The sequence below is a fragment of the Rhinoraja longicauda genome, chromosome 31 (assembly GCF_053455715.1).
Source record: "Rhinoraja longicauda isolate Sanriku21f chromosome 31, sRhiLon1.1, whole genome shotgun sequence".
Taxonomy (NCBI): Eukaryota; Metazoa; Chordata; class Chondrichthyes; order Rajiformes; family Arhynchobatidae; genus Rhinoraja; species Rhinoraja longicauda.
The window spans coordinates 29,393,481-29,403,244 of record NC_135983.1 but is presented as its reverse complement, the minus strand read 5'-3'; the positions used below and the strand labels follow the sequence as shown (position 1 = coordinate 29,403,244).

Here is a 9,764-nt window from a genome sequence, read left to right as displayed (position 1 = left end):
ACTCCCCCACTCCCCACTCACTCCCTCACTCCCCCACTCCCCCACTTCCCTCACTCCCCCCCCTCACTCCCCCCACACCCTCACTCCCCTCACTCCCCCCACTCCCCCCCCTCACTCCATCACTCCCTCACTCCCCCACTCCCTCACTCCCCCCACTTCCTCACTCCCCCCCCCCTCCCCCACTCCCCCCCTCACCCCCCTCACTCCCTCACTCCCCCACTCCCCCCCCTCACTCCCTCACTCCCCCACACCCTCACTTCCCTCACTCCCTCCCTCCCTCCCCCCACTCCCTCACTCCCCCACTTCCTCACTCCCCCCCCCTCCCCCCACTCCCCCCCCTCACCCCCTCACTCCCTCACTCCCCCCACTCCCCCACTCCCCCACTCACTCCCTCACTCCCCCACACCCTCACACCCTCACTCCCCCACTCCCCCACTCCCCCCCTCACCCCCTCACCCCCCTCACTCCCCCCCTCCCCCACTCCCTCACTCCCCCCACTTCCTCACTCCCCCCCCCCCTCCCCCCACTCCCCCCCTCACCCCCTCACTCCCTCACTCCCCCACTCCCCCAACTCCCCCACTCACTCCCTCACTCCCCCACACCCTCACTCCCTCACTCCCCCACTCCCTCTCACTGCGGCTGGACCTGGTTTGAAGTTCCATTCTGATCAGAAACAAAAAACAAGCGTGCTGAAGGAAGTGAGTGGGTCAGGCAGCATCTGTGGAGAGGATGGACAATCGACATGTCAGGCCGGGACTTGTCCTCAGATTGGTTCACAGCACGGATACAGTCTGAGGACTGGTCCTGACCACGAACGCTGTCTGTTCATTCCCTGCCTGACCCACTGAGTTACTCCGTTAGTCCTCAGAGCTAAATCTAACGGGGGTGAAGAAGGATGTCCCCCTCAGGGAGGCGCTGGTGATGATGGGAGGATCCTTACCTTGTCAGAATAGATGGACATCCGCGTGGTCAAGCCAATGACTGGGATGCGGTAGAAGCCAGCAGTGTAGGACACTGGTGTGGGTGTCAGGTGGTCACTAGGGCCAGGTGGGTGACTCACCAATATCGCATACACCTGCAGAGAGAAGCATACACAGGTGTGTGAAATACATGGGAAATGAGAATCCCACTGACCCGTCCTCCCCTCCAGCAGAGGCCCAGACACCAGTGACTGGCACAAAGTACTCCCCATCCAACTCCACCTCCCCTTCTCCCATACACATGATCATTCTCACATCCCCTCCTCCCAGCCAGCCAGCCTCTCCAGCCCCCACTGTAGATAAAACAACCCCCTCCCCTGTCCCTGACCATGTATGCTGCACAGTCCAAGACCACGCCAATTGCCCAACCAGCCCAGCCAAGCTTGACGTTCCACATACCTCTTCCAACCTCCCTCCAATCCCATCTCCCTGCAATGAGATCTACCTGCACGGTACATGTAGGAATGTTATTGATTCCACAAACACTTGCCCTTGTCCGCACTGGGACTAAGAGTTCCAGACTGTCCACCATAGTCTTGTGAAGAAACCCTTCACAAGGTTTCAGTCTGACCCATCGGTGACTGCCCTGCTCTAGAAACGGTTACACCACAGTCATCCTTGGGCAACCCATACTTCCATCCCTGACAGCACAACCTCTGCCAACTCAACGTGTCCCCAATGCTCCTCCCTTTCCAGAGCATTGCACTTCCTGGCACCTGTGCACTGAAACATAGACTGGGCTAAGCAGGGGTAATATCAACAGGGTGGAACTGGTCCAACCAGGGCCATGTAAACAGCGTGGGAATGGTTTAACCAGGGACTGTACTAACATCATGTTAGTGATCTCCACAGAGTAGATGACCACTGGTGACATTGCCGACCCCTGGGATGAGACCAGAGGCTACATGAATACTGCCGATTGCACTAACACAAAAGCTATTTAAATTTTAGTTTAGTTTACAGATACAGTGTGGAAACAGGCCCTTCGGCCCCTGAGTCCGTACCGACCAGCGATCCCCGTACACTAACACTATCCTACACACACTAGAGTCAGTTTACAATTTTAGCAAAGCTAATTAACCTACAAACCTGTACGTCTTTGAAGTGTGGGAGGAAACCGGAGCTCTAGGGAAAACCCAGGCGATCACGGGCAGAACATACAAACTCCGTACAGACACACGGGCAGAACATACAAACTCCATACAGACACACGGGCAGAACATACAAACTCCGTACAGACACACGGGCAGAACATACAAACTCCATACAGACACACGGGCAGAACATACAAACTCCATACAGACAGCACCCAAGGTCAGAATTGAACCCATGTCTCTGGCGCTGTAAGGCAACAACTCTACCGCTGCATCAACGTGCTGACCCCAAAATATTGTGGCCTTCGTCTAAACAGGAGCCAGGATAAATACTGTGGGTGTAATCTAACCACAGGATACAATGGGATTAGTTTAACCAGAGGTCGTATTACTACTGTGGGAGTGGTCCATTGAGAAGATCGTTAAATACCATGAGATTGATATAACCAGAGGTCAAATAAATGGTGGGAGTGGTTTAACCAGATTGTTCATAAACTAAAGGTGGATGAACCCTAGGGTCAAGACTGTTTAAACATAAGGCCCCAGAAACACAGCTATTGCTGGTCACTTTCCAACGTGGATTAAACTCGCAATCAGTTCCTGTAGATTGGAAGTTGGTTCATGAAACTAATAAACAGGAGGTCAAATCCAGGTTGTCATCTCTTCCTCCCACTCTGACCTCTAACCCTCATCCCTGAATGGAAAAGGTGAAGCTCAATTCATCACGTCATCTGCCAACAGGTATGTTACACACCAACCATTCCAATGTCCACGCCGCTGCAACCAGCTCCTTCCATTACTCCATGGCCCCCCCCTCTCTCACACCACTCCCTCTGGTCATTCACGCTCCTGGTTCCCCACCAACACCAGCCTTCCCTCCTGCCCAGCCCTTCCAACCCTCTCTCTCTCTGTTCCTTACATCACTATATCTCTCACCTTGTCCAATCGTTGACACGATGTGCTGATGTATAGTCAGTGTCTAACTAGAAGTATCTTTAGACGTAAGGGGAATTATCGAGACACGCAGCACAAAGCACCATCCACACTGACTACCAACTCATCCGACATCAATCCCTGCGTTAAACTTCCCATTTTCTTATCAAATCTCCACAGATTCTGCCACCCACCAGCACACTCGGGCAATTTCCAGAGGCCAAGTAAGCTGCCACAGCACACATCATTGAGATGTCAAGTCAAGTCATTCATCATTGGGATGTGGGAGGAAACCCATGCTGCCAGGGCCATGCTGCCATGGCCATGCTGCCAGGGCCATGCTGCCAGGGCCATGCTGCCAGGGCCATGCTGCCAGGGCCATGCTGCCAGGGCCATGCTGCCAGGGCCATGCTGCCAGGGCCATGCTGCCAGGGCCATGCTGCCAGGGCCATGCTGCCAGGGCCATGCTGCCAGGGCCATGCTGCCCAGGGTCATGCTGCCAGGGCCATGCTGCCAGGGCCATGCTGCCATGGCCATGCTGCCAGGGCCATGCTGCCAGGGCCATGCTGATGCTGCAAACTCCACACGGTCAGTATTCAAGGTCAGTGTTGAGGCTGGGTCTCTGGCATTGTGAGACGTTAGCTCCACCAACTGCACCAATGTGCCACCCAAATGTTCCCCACAGCTGTCATGTGACAAGCTGGAGAGTATTTTGAAATGCCCTTACTAATCAAGAACCTATCAATCTCTGCATTTTACAGTGTTTTGTTTCCGCAGCATTAAATAGATTTAAGATATTTTTCTACAATGAGAATGGGAAACACTTTGTATAATCTGATGATAAACTCTTGGAGGTAAGCATGTTAGAAATCAAAGGGAAAGTGCCTGCGAAAATGTGTGCATCCACTGGCTCCAGAGGAAGGTCCAGGTATCAGACAGATAATGGGAGAGAGGGTGATGAAACATGAGCTGGGAAAGGCCTGGATCACATGGATGTGGAGAAGATGTTTCCACTAGTGGGAGAGTCTAGGACCAGAGGCCACATCATCAGAATTAAAGGATGTATTTTTAGAATGGAGATGAGGAGGAATGTCTTTAGTCAGAGGGTGGTGAATCTGTGGGATTCATTGCCACTGACAGCTGTGGAGGCCACAAGTCAGTGGGTATTTTTAAAGATTCTAGGTTAGTGCGGGTCAGGGATTATGGCGCAAAGACAAGAGAATGGGGTTGAGAGGGAAAGATAGATCAGCCACGATGGAACAGCAGAGCAGACTCGATGGGCCGAATGGCCTAAATGTACTCCTATGTCTTATGGTCTTATGTGAAGGGAGGTGTTAGAGCCTGGGGTGGGTGATGTAAGACACCAGATAGGTTGGGTGTAACAAGAGATGTGGGGATGGCTGACGGGGCAAGGGCCACCCTTGTTAGCAGAGGGATGGGACGGTGGGACAGAACACAGTCCAATGAGGCAGAGCAGCCTTGGCTCGGCCTGGGCTTCGTGTCTCTGCGCATTGACTTGAATAAATCTCTCTTCCACCAGCAGCACAAACGCCAATGGTGATATCAATTACCCAACGGCTCATATTTCAGATATTTTAGAAGCGTGCAGTAAAACCGGTTGTAATGTGATTAAAGTAAAGTTTACAATAGTTTATTATTGCTGTCGGCTAGGAGCATGTTACAATGCAAAATGGAGTCAGGAAGAAAGAAGTGAGATTTGCCAAAATGTCCATAATCTACGTTACTGACACACTCTTAGCATCAGCCCCCACTTTGTGAATCAGCCTTCACTTCATCCAGTGTACAGAGAAAGATCAGAACAAGAACAGACACTCCTTCCAACCTATAGATCCCAACACACAATTACAGTCAAACTAGGGGTCACAACTCACTGGACCTGCTCCCCCAACAAATGACATGATGCACAGTTCCTGGGCAGATGCCCATCACCGAGCAGATGCCCATCACCGAGCAGATCACCATCACCGGGCAGATCACCATCACCGGGCAGATCACCATCACCGGGCAGATCACCATCACACTGGGCAGATCACCATCACTGGGCAGGTCACCATCACTGGGCAGATCACCATCACCAGGCAGATGCCCATCACACTGGGCAGATCACCATCACTGGGCAGATCACGATCACTGGACAGATCACCATCACCGGGCAGATCACCATCACCGGGCAGATCACCATCACACTGGGCAGATCACCATCACTGGGCAGGTCACCATCACTGGGCAGATCACCATCACCAGGCAGATCACCATCACCAGGCAGATGCCCATCACTGGGCAGATCACCATCACTGGACAGATCACCATCACCGAGCAGATCACCATCACACTGGGCAGATCACCATCACTGGACAGATCACCATCACCGAGCAGATCACCATCACACCGGGCAGATCACCATCACCGGGCAGATGCCCATCACCGGGCAGATCACCATCACCGGGCAGGTCACCATCACCGGGCAGATCACCATCACTGGGCAGATCACCATCACCGGGCAGATCACCATCACCGGGCAGATCACCATCACCGGGCAGATCACCATCACTGGACAGATCACTATCACTGGGCATTTATTTCACAAAATGCTGTAGTAACTCAGCAGGTCAGGCAGCATCTCAGGAGAGAAGGAATGGGTGACCATCACTGGGCAGTCTAGCTGTTCTCACCATTGTTTCTGGGACTGTGTTACAGCATCCCATATTGTGCTCTTTGTATCTGAGGATGACTTTCCCAGCATGTTAGTGGGATGCACTAAACAGGAATACAGGAAATGCACAGCGTCTGATAGTTCTGTTGTAAACTGGAAAGTCTGGTTATCTCAATTTGATGACCTGATGTGTCGGGAGGAACTGCAGATGCTGCTTTACACAAAGTCCTGGAGTAACTCAGCGGGCCAGGCAGCATCTCTGGAGAAAAGGAATAGGTGACGTTTTGGGTTGAGACCCTTCTTCAGTAACTTCCAAGTCAGACAATGTCAAGGGATATGGGGAGAAGGCAGGAACGGGGTAGTGCTTGTGAATGATCAGCCATAATCACGGTGAATGGCGATGCTGGCTCAAAGGGCCGAATGGCCTCCTCCTGCACCTATTGTCTAATGTGGTGCTAATCTTTGACCATATGATTAGATTCATTGGAAAGGTGCAGTAAGGTAAAAACAGGGTGTGGCAGAGGAATGGGGGAAGAGGTGGTTGGTCACTTTTGTCCTGTGGACTCAGTGGTTGCAAAATGGTCACCCAGACCGGGTTCCCCCGTGTAGAGGAGGCAGCGGTCTGAGCACCAATGTTCTCCAGAAACCACAGTACTTGTCATTCACAGTCTCAGTGTCTCTCTATTGCTGTTGAGGGGGTGCAGCGTAGGTTCACCAGGTTAATTCCTGGGATGGTGGGACTGTCATACGATGAAAGAATGGGTCGACTGGGCTTGTATTCACTGGAACTTAGAAGGATGAGAGGGGATCTTAGAAAAACATATAAAATTCTTAAAGGATTGGACAGGCTAGATGCAGGAAAAATGTTCCCCATGTTGGGGGGAGTCCAGAACCAGGGGTCACAGTTTAAGAATAAGGGGTGGGTCATTTAGGACTGCGATGAGGAAACACTTCTTTACCCAGAGAGTTGTGAATCTGTGGAATTCTCTGCCACAGAAGGCAGTGGAGGCCAATTCACTGGATGTTTTCAAGAGAGAGTTAGATTTAGGTCTTAGGGCTAAAGGAATCAAGGGATATGGGGAGAAAGGAACGAGGTACTGATTGTGGATGATCAGCCATGATCATATTGAATGGCGGTGCGTACAGGCTCGACGGGCTGAATGGCCTCCTCCTGCACCTGGTGCCTTTGTTTCTATCTCCTTCCTCCATTCATTTTCCTGCTATTTACACCTCCTGCAGGCAGACCGGCTGCAACCAGCAAAGCCTGAGTGTGCCAGTGGGGTGGGACGGAGATGTGGGTGAGGTGGTTAGGGTGGGTGGGTGGGGGTGATGTTGTTAGGGTGGGGGCTGAGGGAGAGATTGGGGAGGGGTGGGTGAGGTGGGTGGGTGGGAGGGGGAGGAGTGGTGGGGGGGAGGGTGAGGGGCTGTGATTGGGGTGGGGGGAGAGGGAGAGTGGGGTGAGGTAGTTGTGTTAGTGTGGGGGGAGAGGGAGAGGGGGGTGAGGAGGGGTAGTTGGGGTGGAGTGTGGGAGGGGGGGGTCATGTGGTGGGCTGCACCAGTTGCAGGAGCGTTGCGCTGGACAGCTGAGACGTGAGGCTGCATGGAGTGACCAACACAAGAGGTCGGGTTGTTGTGGCCGCTCTCTCTGGGAAGGGCCTGACTGTCAACACGTGGTAATCCCCGGCATCCTGGCTGCGGGGTTTGTAGCTTCTCCCTGCGACCGCGTGGGTTTCTCCGGGAGCTCCGGGTTTTTTCTACCACGTCCCCAAAGACGTGCAGGTTTGGAGGTTAATTGACTTCTGCAAATTGTCGGCGCGGATTCACTGTTTCCACAGGAAAATATGAGAAAACAAGTCTGCGATTAATAGATCTGTATCGCCCTGAAACATCCATAGATGTGGGGGTGGGGGTGGGGGGGGGGGGGGGGGGGGGGGGGACAGGAACGGGGTACTGTGTGTGGACGATCAGCCATGATCATATTGATCACATCAGTCCCGCTATCCGTGAGTGGGGAACACACAGCAGGAGTTAAGATGCGTCGAGGCCGGTCTCCGACACCTTCCCCTCCCCCCTCCCCTTCCCCCTCCCCTTCCCCTTCCCCTTCCCCCTCCCCTCCCCCTCCCCTTCCCCTTCCCCCTCCCCTTCCCCTTCCCCTTCCCTTCCCCTTCCCCTCCCCTTCCCCGCCCCCATCCCCGACCCCAGTGAACAGTTACCAGCAGCCAGACTGTAGCAATGCTGCACATTACAGTCTTGCGGCAGAAAGCTCGATGTAGCTCCTGATGACAGCGGAGTCAGAGGGTCTGGGGGTGGGGGGGGGGGGGGGGGGGGGAGGGCAGGAACGGGGTACTGTGTGTGGACGATCAGCCATGATCATATTGAATGGCGGTGCGTACAGGCTCGAAGGGCTGAACGGCCTCCTCCTCCATCTGTCTTCTATGTTTCTGTGTAAAAAGCTGCTGGTCAGAGTCAGAACTGAAATGATGCCGGTTTTGTGTTAACGCGGTCACTGCTCCCTCAACCAATACTCCACAATGCTGACCGTCAGTGGGGGGAACATTGCTAGTTAGTGATGCTAGAAATGTCCCCAACTGGAACTTGATCAGAATATCAGTAATAAGTCAAAAGAAAATATTGCAGATTAGTATCGGATCATCGATGATGTTGAATTATAAACAGCGGCAGAAAAACGGGACACGGGTCGTGTCGTGAATCCCAACACACGATGGTTAATAAACGTGTCCGATTAGTACTGTGTTACTGTGGATAATACTAGTTAATATAAACGTGTCCGATTAGTACTGTGTTACTGTGGATAATACTAGTTAATATAAACGTGTCCGATTAGTACTGTGTTACTGTGGATAATACTAGTTAATATAAACGTGTCCGATTAGTACTGTGTTACTGTGGATAATACTAGTTAATATAAACGTGTCCGATTAGTACTGTGTTACTGTGGATAATACTAGTTAATATAAACGTGTCCGATTAGTACTGTGTTACTGTAGATATTGGATTACAATAGACAATGTGTATCGGTAGATATTGATAGTTAGTGGGAAATGTCGCCGGTTACTATTCGCTAACTGCAAATGCTGGCGATTATCGATGACCTGCCGGCGGCCGCTGTTGGTGAGTGAGGAGGGCTGGTTAGTGCTGGTTAGCGCTGGTTAGTGCTGGTTATCGCTGGTTAGCGGGTTACCTGGCTGCTGATGAGGTCCTCGCACACAGCCAGCGCCATCTGTATAGCGTTGGGTTTGTGTGTGACGGCCGTGGCGTTGAGTTGGATGCGCTGGGATCCATGTTTGCGGTTCGCCAGCGCCACCGCCTCCCTGAAGATGTTCTCCGTCTTCTTGGTGCTGAGGACGGCGCCGATGTTGACAACTTTGGGCCCGGCACCGGCTCCGGCCGGGAGCAGAACGGCGGCGACGAGGAACGGCAGCAGGCGAAGCATTGGCCCGGGATGGGCCGGGATGGCCCGGGATGGCCCGGGATGGTCCGGGATGGTCCGGGATGGCCCGGGATGGGCCGGGATGGGCCGGGATGGGCCGGGATGGCCCGGGATGGCCCGGGATGGTCCGGGATGGCCCGGGATGGGCCCGGGATGGGCCGGGATGGTCCGGCCGAGGGATGCGGGGCCGGGGCTGGGACCGGGATGAAGGCTCTCCCCCTCTCCCTCCCTCCCTCTCTCTATCTCCCTCTCTCCCTCTCTCTCTCCTTCTCCTCCGGGCTGAGCTGCTGCAATGCTGCGCCACCTCCGCCTGACTGACGCCCCGATGCCGCACGACTCCCCTCACCATTGGTCTCCGCCCCGCCAGGCCGTGCCCCCCGCCCCCCGCCCACCATTGGCCCGGCAGCCGCAGCCGCAGCCTCAGCCTCAGCCTCCCTCGCCCGTTGCCATGGCTCCTTCCGCCGGGTACCCGACCTCGCTCCAGCAGCTCCAGCGGAGCCCAGAACACGTCCCCACCCGCATCATCTCACCCCCCCCCCCCAACTCACCCCCCCCCCCCGCCCCCCCAACTCACCCGCCCCCCCCCCACCCGCATCATCTCACCCCCCCCCCCCGCCCCCCAACTCACCCGC

The 9,764-nt window shown here is 54.2% G+C and overlaps 1 pseudogene across 1 annotated transcript; it reads right to left on the bottom strand.

Annotated features, from left to right (window-relative positions):
- Window positions 1-630: 630 nt before the first annotated feature.
- LOC144608447 (glutamate receptor ionotropic, NMDA 1 pseudogene) lies at window positions 631-9,429 on the bottom strand (annotated as a pseudogene). The gene is made up of 3 exons (XR_013549198.1): window positions 8,884-9,429; window positions 941-1,075; window positions 631-663 (listed from the first exon to the last, which is right to left on the bottom strand). The product of XR_013549198.1 is annotated as a glutamate receptor ionotropic, NMDA 1 pseudogene (transcript).
- Window positions 9,430-9,764: the final 335 nt, after the last annotated feature.